The sequence below is a fragment of the Phascolarctos cinereus genome, unplaced genomic scaffold (genome assembly GCF_003287225.1).
Source record: "Phascolarctos cinereus isolate Bilbo 61053 unplaced genomic scaffold, phaCin_HiC Scaffold_1;HRSCAF=81, whole genome shotgun sequence".
Classification (NCBI taxonomy): Eukaryota; Metazoa; Chordata; class Mammalia; order Diprotodontia; family Phascolarctidae; genus Phascolarctos; species Phascolarctos cinereus.
This window is the reverse complement of record NW_027555514.1, coordinates 236,301,144-236,315,151: the sequence shown is the minus strand read 5'-3', so window position 1 is coordinate 236,315,151 and position 14,008 is coordinate 236,301,144. Positions and strand designations below refer to the sequence as shown.

The following is a 14,008-nucleotide window of genomic DNA, read 5'->3' as shown; positions in this document are numbered from 1 at the left end:
ATTCTGCTGAATTATCAAAACAGTAAACATCATGGGTACTGATCTCTTATAAGATCAAGAGAAAATTAGGTCTTTTGGACATCACACTTAAGGTAGGAATTAGAATGTCACCATGTTCCACTTTTGTCTCCTTTGCAGTGTGAATGAACAACATGGTCTCTGAGAATATTTATATTCTTTTTCTTATTGGCTCATCTGTCTTCACAAATTATTTGTAAAGATGTATCATGATTTGAAACTTCATAGTGAATTCCAATGATCAAATTATCCAGTTTTGCCAATGAAGTAGGTTGCAATCTGTATCTCAGTAGGTTGCAATCTGTATCTCAGTAGGTTTCAAGAGTTGTGGCTCCAGTCCATTTACCACCACCAAAATTTGCACCTGGTGGTCAGTCTTGTGGTGATGGATGTCTTGGAGTTTTGCTGGTGGTGTGGGCCACATACTGGGACATGTGAGTTAACTAGCCCTCTGTCCTATTCCCACAACACTAAATGGGACTGTTGCAAGAATGTTGTGGTGCAGACCTAGGATCATCAAGGTTAATATTGCCCCAAGCTGGACTGATCTGGGTCCTAGTGGTGGATCATTTGAGTAAGAGGAGTATGAAAGTGGTTTTTGAGATTTTGTTGAGGAGCTCCTGAGACCCCTTGCTGACGACTGTTTTGTTTTGTTTTTTACCTTTGTGCTGGCAGGTTTTATTGCTTTTAATTCTCTGAACTACTTTTAAATCACCTTGTGAATTGCTTCTACCTAAGAGTACTGGAAAGATTTTAGTAAAAATGAGTCTTTGTTTAAATCCTCTGGCTCAGAGTGCCCCATCGTACCAGATACAGGGTAATGACTATCACACCTTGCCTGAGCTTGGCATTATAGTCCAATCATCGGGCCTGTCCTCAAAACCTTTCTACCTTGGTAGGACTTGACTGACACAGCCTTTGACATTGTAGCATAAAATCCTTCCCTTTACACAAAGGAGTTGTTGTAGGATTCCAATAAATAGAATGATGTTTAACTCATCATTAAATTTAGGGGAAAATCATTTTACATAGAAGTACATCTTGTATAAAGCCAGGTAAGTGGGGGTTACTGAGAGCTCCCCAAAGCAGAATTTCCTGTTGAAGGAACTGGGGACATTTAGAACAGGGAAGAGAAGGCTTAGTAATCAGAGGAATAGAGCATTAGGGTATGATTGCCTGCCTCAAATATATGAATAGCTATCATAATGAAGAGCAAGAAGACATTCTCTACGGCGCAGATCTATAACTAATGATCTAAGGTAGAAAGAAGCAGATTCCAGTGCAAGACAAGGATGAATTCATCAAAGGGTATATAAAGAAAGAACTCTCTTTCCTTTACACTGTATATGTAACTTATATTGCAGAGTATCTTTCCTTTACACTGTATATGTAACTTATATTGCAGAGTTATCTACAGGTTGTCCCCCACCCATAAAAATGTGGGCTTCCTGAGAGCAGGGACTGTCTTTTACACTTCTTTGTATTCCCAGCACCTGGCACTGCACCTGGCATCTAGTAAGTACTTAATGAATGCTTATTGACTAACTGAGCTGCCAAACAATTGGAACTATTAAAAAATTATATAAGCTGCTGAAGGAGATAGTGAGCTTCCTGTCATTGGAAGGGTTCAGAAAAAGGCTACAGTGCCATTTACTGGAGATGCCACAGCAGGAATCCCCACTTCAGGGATTGCACAAGGTGACCACTGAGGTCTCTTTCAACTCAATGACAATATAATTTTTCTAGCTTAGTTTTCCCAGATCTCCATTTTCCCAGTTTTGTTCTCTTTGCCTTGGGTTTTGAGATCAAGTACATAATTCATAGAGCAGATGTTCAATACAGAAACTAAGGCTCATTTGTATCTCCTCCAATCCCCAGTGCATAAATAGCACTTATTCAAACACTTTGTCAAATTATATGATATGCAAGCACATACCCAGAAAATGTGGTTTAGGACCTTGAGAAAGACAGAAGATAAATTTCATCATCCAGAATCTTGTTTTGGTCTACAAATATTACCATTAAGCAGTAAGTGCTTTGTAAAAGTAAAAGGAATAATTAGCCTCCTGTCATAATAACAGAGGTAGCCTGTGGCTCAGTGGATGGAGGACTGGGTCTGGGGTCAGGAAGATCTGAATTCAAATCCAGCCTCAGATACTTACTAGCTGTGTGACCCTGGGTAAGTCACTTGCCTAACAGTGATTGCCTAACAAAATGGATCTACTGGAGATGGAAATGGCAAATCACTCCAGTATCTTTGCCAAGAAAACCCCAAATGGGGTCAGGAAGGGTCGAGTATGACTGAAACGACTGAGCAACAACATCATAACAATAGCTAGCATTTTCATAGCACTTGAAAGTTCACCAAGCACTTTACAAATACCATCTCATTTTATCTTTGCAATAACTCTGGGAGGTGGGTGCTTTTATTATCTCCATTTTACAGATGGAGAAAATGAGACAGAGGTTAAGTGACTTGCCCAGGGTCACACAGCTACTATTAAATTCTTATTGATTAATTTACTCTTTTATTTAGACCTACTCTGCCATTCTTTCACTTAAATGCTTTAAACTTCTCTTTACTCATCTTCCTGATAGTGAAGATAGAACTTTGTCACCATTATTGAGAGTTGAGATCTGGGTTCTAGTCTATGCTATGCCTCTTATTTAGCTATATGATCTTTGGAAGCCTCTTGGCCTCTATGAATCTCAGTTTTCTATTCTGTAAAATGAAAGTGTCATACCAAATGATCTCTAAGGTCCATTTTAGTCCTTCGATACCCTAACTACCATATTTATTACTATACTTTTTGTTTGCCTAAAAAAGGAGGCATAAGGAAAGAAGACAATGTGTTATAAGGCATTGAGTGCTGGACTTGGACCTGGGTGTGAATCCTGCCTCAGATATTTCTCTCTCTCTCTCTCTCTCTCTCTCTCTCTCTCTCTCTCTCTCTCTCTCTCTCTCTCTCTCTCTCTTTCTCTCTCTCTCTCCATCTATCTATTTATCTATCTATCCATCCATCCATCCATTCATCCATCCATCCATCCATCTATCTATCTATCTATCTATCTATCTATCTATCTATCTATCTATCTATCCATTCATTCATTTATATTTATTAATATATGACAGTAGGCAAGCTATTTAACTTCTCAGGGTCTCAGTTTACTCATCCATATAATGTGGATAATTATGGCACCTACTTTGTTTTAAGGATCAAATCATCTAATGTACATAATGTGTTTTATAGACCTTAAAGCACTATATAAATATCATCTTAAGAAGGGAGTATAGACCTGTGATTTCATTGATATTGGGAAGTCCCTGTGTAACTCACTCAAGCAATTTAGATCAGCAATTCCCTGTCACCATCTTATAGAGTTGTCTGGGGGGTGGTTGCACAACTAATGTGTGTCAGAGAGAGAAGTGGAACTCAGGTCTTCTTGATTACCAAAATGGCTCTCACTATTATGCCATACAGCCTCTTATGATCATTATTTTTACTCTTATTGTTATTTGAATTTATTTTATTTGTAAATTTCAAATATCACAGTGTTGAAGATCCATTTCAGGGGTAAGGAACCTGCAGCCTCAACACCACATGTGGCCTTCTAGGTCCTCAAGTATGGCCCTTTGACCAAACCCAAACTTCAAAGGCCTGCTCTTGAGGACCTAGAGGGCCACATGTGGCCTTGAGGCTGCAGGTTCCTCATCCCTGATCTATTTCATAATTAAAATTAATGTTTGTGTCTGGAGACAGTAAGGTTGATGTCTTATTTCATCTATGTATTCCATTGCAGCAAAAGGCATAGTGCCTTATGTCAAATGAAGACTGAATCAATGAATGAATGAATGAATGAATGCCATTATGAGTGAAACTTGAGTTTGTTCCCAATGAATGAAGAAGATAAATGTGAAGAAATTCCTTACTAGATCAATTCTCCCTTACTATTCAACTCTCATTACCATGTCCCCTGCCATAAACAGAAACATAGTGGCCTTGAGATAGAATGGTTAATGGTAGCAAGTGTGGTATGGAACATGAGGATCTCCAAGGAGCCAGAAAACTTCCCTAAGAGTATTAAGCCACATTTGCTACTTGTATAATCTTGCAATATCAAGTTTTACAGTTCAACTTCTCTTGGTACTGTAGTGAAGTAACTATGCTCTGTTCATGGCATAAAATTTGTTTCCCTTAAACTTCCTACAAAATTACAATGGTGGCATCAGAAGTCAATTCTCCCAGGAAATTACGGTGGTGTTATATAAATCTCTCCTATTTGATTAAGAAAACTTAGTATATTCCTAAGAGGCAAGACAGGCAGTTATAAAGAAAATTCATCGATAAAATACCTATGTCTAATTGGGAAAGAAAGGGCCACTCCACTCCATAAAGCAAAAAGAAAGGAGTAAATGGATTAACATTTGAAGTGAATAATTTGCTTTCAGGGTCTCAAAACAAAAATCCAGCAAAACCAGGCAGGGAAAGATTCCCTCTCCCTTACACAATCTAGTTAATTTGCCAGTTATCAAATTCTTCTCTTTCTTCCTCCTAGATCTTTCTCCTATCCATTCTCTACCTTCCATCCTTATTATCCCCCACCCACGTCACCACTACTTATAAAAATGGAAAGTACTTACTAGCACCTTTCTGTTTAGGTGTAGCTATTAAGGGAGCAGGAGAGTCCTTAATAAAGGGCTATGTCTGCATTAATTTCTTGTTTTTCAAAATTTTTCTCTTAAAAAACAAAGGCCAATCAAGGATATTAAGGGAAATTTTCTGGCAGACACTATAGGGGTTATTATAATAAAAGCCAATGGTTTCCTCTTTTGTTGAATATCAAATAGAAAGTCCTTTGTTTGGCACTTAAAATCTTCACAACCTGGCCCTTTTCTACCTTTGTAGTCTTCTCATTCTTGACTTCCCTCCAATTACTCTATGATAGAGCCCTACTCGTCAAAGAAAAGCCAGTATGGAATGAAATTCCATCTACTGTGCCTTTACATTGACCCCTTGTCGCTAGAATGCTCTGCATTCAATGAATTCTCCATCTCCAAGAATCCTGGCTTCCTTGAACACTCAGCTCAAATGCTAAGTTACGCAGGAGGCCTTTCTTAGCACTTCCAACTATCGGATCCTCCCCCCCCCCAAGATTCCTTTCAGTCTGCTGTGTATGTACCTATCCCTGTGTTGTCTCCACTATTATAATGTAAGTTCCGTAACAACAGGGACTGTTTTTTTACCAATCTTCGTATCCTCTGCACTTAGCATAGTGACTGGCATATGTCGTTCTTCAGTCATTTCAATTGTGTCCAACTCTTTGTGACCCCCATTTGGGGTTTTCTTGACAAAGATACTGGAGTGGTTTGCCATTTCCTTCTCCAACTCACTTTACAGTTGAGGAAATGGAGGCAAAAGGGGTAAATGAATTTCCCAGGGTCACACAGCTAGTTAGTGTCTGACTCTGGATTTGAACTCAGGTCTTCCTGACTTTTGGGCCAGAGCTCTATCCACTGTGCCATCTAGCTGCCCTGCCTGACATATCATAGATGCTTAATAAACTTGTGTTAATTAACTGCATTGATTTTTGGCTGTTTTGCAAGATCTATAAAGAGCAAGGATAAACAACTGGGACAAGTTTCCTGATAGTAGCAGCTAGACCCCTACGTGTTCTTGTGGGTTGTTGACTCCAAAAGTAGGATCATAGGTGTAGAGCTGGATGGGACCTTTGAAGTCGTGTAGCTCAATTCATTATTTTACAGGTTAAAAAAAAAATGAGAGCCAGGGAGATTAAGTGATTTCCCCTATGTCACCCAAAATATTAAACAGAAGAGACAGGATTTGAACCCAGGGCTAGAACTCCACATTAAGTATTGTTTCTACTATACCACACTGCCTCCAGGTAACAAATAGCCTCTGATTTTCCTTCTCTGGGTTGTACTATAGCATGCTTTCTTTTCATTTTCCAGTTATGGTGGAAAGCTGTGATACACATTGAAAGTATGTAGACTCCAGGTATTTAAAAATAAAACAACCAGACTGACTTCCAAGACTTTCTAGGGAAAGAGTCTGGAATAAAAGAAAGATTAAAACAAAAGTCCTTGCCAAGACAATGTCATATAGACTGGCATACAAGTTCAAAGTCCCTATTTACCATGGCGTGCTCCCAGAATGCTAGAAAACAGATATCGGTTCCCTGCTCCCCCTAATGGAGAGTCTTAGCACTGGTCTGTTGTTTTCTAATTAATAACATGCAGGTTCTCCATGATTCACATAAAGTCCTCAACTCTTCAGCTGGGTGAATAGATAATGGAATCAAAAGGTGTGAAATGCATACAAATGAATGAAGGTGGGGAAAAACAGTTCCTTATTTCAGAAGAGAAACAAATGATTTTCATGAAAATCTGGACTGCTGAGACAGAAGGGTAGATTTGGAGTGAATGAATGAAAAAAAGCATTTATTAGGTGCTTGCTGTGTTCCAAGTATTGTACTAAGTGCTAGGATTCCAAGTACAAAGTAGGATAGTTCCTGCTGTCAAAAATATCATCATCATCATCATTATAATAAAAGTATAGCTAGCCTTTAGATAGTTCTTTATGAGTTTGCAAAGTGCTTTATATATGTTACCTCATTTGGTCCTCACAACAGCCTTGTGAGATAGCTGCTATTATTATCCCCATTTTGCAGATGAGAAATTTGAGGTTGAGAGAGGTTATAACATAGTTATGAAGTCTGAAGTGGGATACAAACTCAGTAGGAGCAGCTAGGCAATGCAGTGGATAGAACACTGGCCTTGGAGTCAGGAGGACCTGAGTTCAAATCATCCTAAGACACTGTCTAATTGCGTGACCTCAGGTAAGTACACTAAACCCTGTTTGCCTCAGTTTCCTAGTCTGTAAAATGAGTTGGAGAAGGAAATGGTAAACCTCTTCAGTATCTGGTCCAAGAAAATCCCAAATGTCATGGAGAATTAGACTTGACTGAAACAACTTAACAAGGACAACAACAAAAGATGAATTCAGATCTTCCTGACTCCAGCTCCATCATTCAATCAGGCTTCAACTGATTTCAAGTGGATTCAATCACTTAGCTGCCACATGAAAGAGAGCAGTGAACAGGAATGGGTGTTAAGTCACGAGGATGATAAGTGGAACAATAAGACCAGAAGCAAAGATATGCTGTTTGAAAACAGTTCCCTGAGCTAGAGGTAGAAAGGGGATGAGGACAGTTAAGCATGTACCAGAGGCAGGGTAGTGACATGGCCCCAAGACAGGAGTTTTGGCTCCCTGGAGGTCAGGTCTGGAGAGTGAAGCAGCAGTGGCAGAGTGAATGATGGCTGGGGTAAAGAAGCCTGTTCTTGGAATCATGGAATGGACCTGAGGTATGCTGGAGTCAGGTTGTACTGGAAAGCCAATCATTAAATTTCAGTATGAACATTTACGTCTTAGAAACTGGCAAAGCTTGATTTATTGTTTTCTTTATTTTAAGATAAGAAAGTGATGGAGAAAATGTTGGTATTAAAAATTAAACTTAAAAGTGTATCCTGCATGCATCTAACCCCTCCCAACCCTACCAAACCCCTCTTCCCCCCCAGGGAGCTGGTTGTTAAATATTGACCAGCACAACCCAGAATGGACCTTAGGAGACATCTAATTTCTTCATTCTACACTTGAGAAAAGCAAGGCCCAGAGACATCCTTTGATTAGCTCAAGCTCACTCATATCAAAAAATGCATGTCCCTTCACTTTGGGGCCATCACCTCTCTGTCAGAGGGTGGGTAACATACTTTATCACTGGTCCTTTGGAGACGTGGTTGGCCATTGAATCAGTCAGAATTCTTAAGTCTTTCAAAGTTGTTTTTCTTTGCAGGATTGTTGTCATTATATGAATTATTTCCCCCACTTCTGCTTATTTACTTACTACAGCTTCTCACTGGGTTTCTTGATCACTATTGAGTCTAGCGTTATTTTTAGATTTTTTTCTGGAATGGATATGTGGGAACTGGGCTGCTTCTGTTCAAGCAGCCATCTGGGCCAGAAGCCTAGAGTTACATTTTTGAACATAAAAAGTGAGTGGATTTTTTTTACTTGATCATGATTATTTTTTACAAGAGCATTAAAAAAGACTTCTACTAAAAAAGAGAAATTGTAAACTACAAGAAAAAAGCTATCTGTCAACTGGGCTTGGATCATACTGGACAATTTCCATTCTAGATCACTTCTTTGTAAAAGCCAGCTAGTTATTACAAGTCTATGCTTCACAGATCTTGGCAGTAAGGAGGAGGTTGGGAGAGTAGATGGTAGGGGGTAGAGCAGAAAGAGGAAGAGGATGCTGGAATGGAGATTCCAAGAAGAAAAAAGACTTTGCTGCTTTATTTTGTCCTTATCATTTTCATTACTGTTCTATCTTTTCATAAAATATTTAAAGGGAGGGAGATGGGGAAGAGAAAATACAACCAACCATCTCACAAACAGCAAACATCATTTTGATTTTCCTGAAGCTGTGTTTATATTGTATCTCAAATTACCTGATAGTAGCAATATTTTTTTTCTTTTAAGTTTCAATAGGTACCATTGGAAAGGGTTCTGAAGAGTTAGGACAACAAATCTAGAAAGGGGTCACTTTTTCTTACAAGGCTAAAAATCCACTAAGAAAGGAGAGAAAAAAGTCTGCAAGCAGGGTTAAAAAAATCTGTTGAACAATAAATGGCAAGCCCATGGGATGAAATGTGGTAGTGTTAAGTGAAAACAAAACAAAACTAAAAAAAAAAAAATAAGAAAGAATGCAACCCAATGGAAAGAAAACGGAAGCCGATGATGAAATAAAACAAAACAAAAACAAAGTTAAATAGCAGTTAAAAAAAGAAATAGGTAAAATAATAGATCAATGTTTAGAATGCTGGCTAGCACAGATTTAATTTCCACCAAAGCAGATCCTGCAGTGACTGTAATTTTGATGACTGAAGGCCAAGAGACTAACACTGGAAATAGTAGTGAAGACTACAGCATTGCCTTTTTTTTTTTTGGTCCTCATCTGACGCCCTCTCCAAGAACTGGATTCTCTAGTACGCACAGTATGCTACTGCATCTGCCATCAGCAGCCTACACATTCTATCAGCTGCTCCCTTGGAGATCTGGAAGCGACCTTGGACAAGTTCTTAATTTTGAAAGAGCAGTGAGTTTAGACCCAAAGTCTCTGGGTGTAGATTTCAGTTGTCAGTTACACAGATAACTGTGTGACCTTAGGCAAATCACTTAACATCCCTGGCCCAGTTTCCTCAGTTGTCAAATGAGAAGATCTCTAGGCTCCCTTACAGGTTTTATCAATCTGATTCAAATACCCTACTTCCCTCAGCATCTTTCCCAACCTCCATCCCTTTTAAATTCCAATGAACAAGTCTATTTTCTTCCAGTTTTATGAAAAGAAGATGCCAAATTTTATAGTTAATGGTGGGAACATGCTGACCATTTTAAAAAATTATGGTGATTTTGGATCATAAATCTATTTCTAGAGAGCATTGTATTCTTCTACTAAGGAGAAAATTTGACTGTTTTCTCTGAGTGGATAAAGCTATAGACTTGGAGTCAGGGTGACTTGAGTTTGAATCCTGCCTTAGATACTTATTAGCTATGTGACTTTGGGCAAACCACTAAACCATTCTCAACCTCAGTTTCCTCATTTGCAAAATAGTAACAATAATAGAACCCACCTTAGAGGTTGCAAGGATCAAATAGGATAAGATACATAAAGAGCTTTCTAGATTTTATTTTTTAGGCAATTGGGGTTAAGTGACTTGCCCAGGGTCACACAGCCAGTAAGTAAGTGTCAAGTATTTGGTCTGAGGCCAAATTTGAACTCAGATCCTCCTGACTTCAGGGCTGGTGCTCTATACACTGCACCACCTAGCTGCCCCAAGAGCTTTCTAGATTTAAAACACCTTTAATAGTTATGTTAGCTATTACGCATTGTATAAATTTCATTTTTTACTCAGAATAATGGGAGATTTAAGTGTTCTGATGTATCTGTAGCTGGAAGTACTGGCAATTCATTCTATAATCTACATATTCACATCTAGTGACCATTTATTAAATGTCTGCTACATGTGAGAGAAACACTCTAACTTAGTGAATAGAGAAGGAAAGGCAGGATAACCTGAATTCTCATCCCAATTCTGACAAACATTGGCTGTGTGATACTACTCTAAGTCAACTGCCCCCAGGCAATTCTTTAAGCCTAAAATTTGCAGACTTTTCAAATTGCCCCCTTGAATTGGTAGAGGAAGTTTTCACACCTGGAATTCCCTACACTGGACCCTCTTCCCCATTCTACCTCCCCCAAAAACACAAGGCATGAAGGGGGAAGAGATGTGAAAATGCTAGATATAAACTGGTTATTTTTAAATGAAATTTCACATATATTCTGGGGAAGTATATGATCATATCATAAATTTTAATTCACCCATTGAAAGAATTGAGTGAAACTGTGAAACCCTGGAAAGATTTTATCCAGGCCAAGTGTGGAGTCCAATTCCCAAAGCACCCTTGGCTGCCTGCCTCCAGTGATAGTCTGAGTCAGCATTTTGTATGCTTGTACCAAGAGCCTTCATCCTGTGGGCTGAGCTATTTCATTTGGATTGATGGGATGCAGAGATGGTCTCTAGGATTTCAAGGTACGCAGTGTGCCTATTTCATTGAAAGCCTCCTAATTACCGAAAAGGAAGATTGGTGCCACCATCAGCAGAGGTCCCCACAAAATGATACAGCACATCTGTCGCAGTGCTAGTTAAATTCAGCCTAAAGAAAAATGAACCAACCACGGTAGGTGACTTTAAAAAAAAAAAAAAAGATTGGTTTTGACCTATATTAAGTCATTTTGAAATTGGGGACTTGCATCCCTTGTAAATATTTTACAAGCGTCTCCTAATATATTGTACAAATTTTAAAAGTACGATTTCTAAAAGAAATAATTTGTAATCCTCTGGGCTCAATTTAAATGTAGATGGAAACTTAACACCATCTGAATGCTCTATCTGAAGCAAGCCTACTAATGCGTCCCTTGCCTGGTAAAGCTCATCCTGAATCATGTAGGAACAGTGCCATCTGGTGGATACACAGGGCTAGAACGGGGCAGGAGCTACTAGGTTATTTTCTAGTGGGAAATGAATTCTGCTGGCTTCTTATGAAAATCCATAATCTTTGTGTTCTCTGAGCAGGGCATATCTCCTGGCATATCTTGCAGGCAGATAGTTTTATTAGTGATAAAAGCACTGCAGGTTATGTGATACAAATCATCTAGCATTAAAGGGTTTTCTAGCAAATGCTTAATGTGTAGTCAGTATCTTTCCTTGGTCAATTCACTCTTGTTTCCATAAATTCATAAATATTTAAGGATAACTTAATTACTTAAGGAATTAATAACTTAATTCACATGCAAAAATAATTATTATCGAATTTTTAATGTGTCTGCTTCTATTATTGGAACTTTTCTTTCTCTCTCTTTTTTTTAAATCTAGTTTGAAAATAAGAGCTACATGAATCTAGGCCAGAATCCTTCTTCTCTTCACCTTGTCTCCATCCCCTACCAGCTATAGTTCCTCTATTCTATCTTCTTTACTCCCTTTTGCTCTTGACTTCAATTTTTCCATTAATTTACAGTCATTACAGAAAGAAAGTAACAGACCTTCCCAAGGGTCCAAGCATTATGAGAATCATTTCTTCCTTCATCTTTCTTGTATCCCTTGGAAAGAAAGGTTACTTTATATAAATCATGTGGTACCATGGAAAGAACACTCATAATAAAGTAAGACGGAAGACCTGGGCTCAAATCCCATCTGTGACTCTTACTACCTTAATTGTATATCCTTAAATGAACTGGGCTCACTGCAGATCTGTAAAACAAAAGGCCACAGCATTTCTCTTCCCTGCATGCCTTTCAGGGGAAACCATGGTATAAAAATACCCCATTATTCTTGATTGATATGGTATTCTGAATGAGCAGAGTTATGATTGTATTTTTTTTCATTCTCATTTGCTCTTAAAGAGTTGTCTTCAAATTCCTATTTTGAGAGGTATTAATCCCCCACTGGGTCTTTTGTCTACATCTATGCATTTTTATTTTTTTTTGCTCAAGTCATGAAAAAGAAGGAAAAATCATTAAAAGGTAATTTATTGATGATTGCTAACAAGTGTGTGGTAGCATTTAAATATGATAAATTTTAAACAAACTTTTGAAACTCTCAGGGATGTCTCTCTACTCTTAGTTCAGATTGGATGTTGGGATAAAAGGAGGTACTCACAAGATGCTGAACAGTTAATAAAAGGAAGATTACTTTAACACAGCGAAATTATATAACGAGGACACAAGGCACTTCGCTCCTCTGGACTCAGCTCCCGTCATCTCCATGTGGAAATTCATTTGATCAGCAGAGCAGGATATAGTGAAGGACATGGTAATTCATGTGGTCTTTAGAAATCCACCAAGTCCAAGGGGCTGCAATTCAACAGGGCCAGGGTTACATATGTCCTAGAGTGCCCATGAAGCTAAGTCAGGTGAGCTAAGGCCAATCCTGTAGGCCAATTAGGTTGGGGAAAGGGATAACTTTGTCTTCTTTTAGGTAAAGCCTTCCCATGTTGTATTTAGGATAAAAGAAACTGTATCAGGAAAATGTTGATCCTATCATATATTATAGAAGCAAAATGGAAATTTACCTGAAACCTAGGCAGCTTGGTTCCTTTATTTCAGGGGTTCCTAACTATGAATTTACTCTTTTAGCTTAATCAATTTCGGGGGGGGGCGGTGTGTGGCAAGGGAGTTAAGGGTTACACAGCTGATAAGTATCAAGTCTCTGAGGCCAGATTTGAACTCAGGTCTTCCTGAATCCAGAGCCAATATTCCATCCACTTTGCCATCTAGCTGCCCAGAATTTACTCTTTTAAAATAAAGAAATAGATAATTGTATTTCAATAGAATTGTTTTCCTTGATAATCCTATGTATTTTGTTTTATGTGTATATAAGTATTATTCTGAGGAGTCTGAAGATTTTATCAGATTGCCAAAAAAGATCCATGGTGCAAAAAAGGTTATGAATCCTTGAGCATAAATCATTTGATAATGGCTCTCGAGGACCCACTTGGTGACAGGGTGGATAGAACAAAGGACTTTGAGTTAAGAATACTTGAGTTCAAATCCTGGTACAAACATATGTCAGCTATGTAATCCTGGGCAAATAACCTAACCTCTCTGTGCCTCAGTTTCCTCATATGTAATATAGAGATAGTAATAGTATTTAGCTCATAGGGTTATTATTGTTGATCAAATGATTTAACATAAGTAAAATACTTCGTTGACTTCAAAGTATCGTATAAACGTTACCATCATCATCATCATCATCATCCTCATCCTCCTCCTCCTCATCATCATCATCTCTCTGACACTCCTCATGTGACCTTGGGCAAGTCATTAAGACTGCCCCTCCTTCACGTATAATGTAGAATATTTTCTTTGTACCTTGCATATATATATATATATATATATACATATATATGTATATATATATATATATATAATATCTAGTATCATTTCATTATACCACAGTGTATAAGATTCTTTACTTTTATTTATTTACTTTTTAGAAGCAACGAAGGTTAAGTGACTTGCCCAGGGTCACACAGTTAGTGAGTGTCTGAGGACAGATTTGAACCCAGGTCCTCTTGATTTCAGGGCTAGTATGCCATGTAGTTGCCCCTTGTAATAAGATCCTTCAGACAAACAATTTGAATTCATTTAACAAACATTTATTAAGCAGCTCACATGTGTAGGGCACTGGGCAACATACAGAGTGAAAGGAAAAACATATATAACAAATGGTCTCTTCTATCCCATGTGGATCTGGAAGTCTATTAAGCAGATAAGACATAGATGTTGATAGTATAATACTGTTGTTGTTGTTGTTCAGTCATGTACGTGACCCTTTATGACTCTGTGGGCC

The 14,008-nt window shown here is 38.3% G+C and overlaps 1 protein-coding gene across 2 annotated transcripts in view; it reads left to right on the top strand.

Moving 5' to 3' along the window:
* The window catches only part of PTPRR (protein tyrosine phosphatase receptor type R), a 347,808-nt gene that overhangs the window by 203,284 nt on the left and 130,516 nt on the right, over positions 1 to 14,008 (top strand). The window lies entirely within an intron of this gene.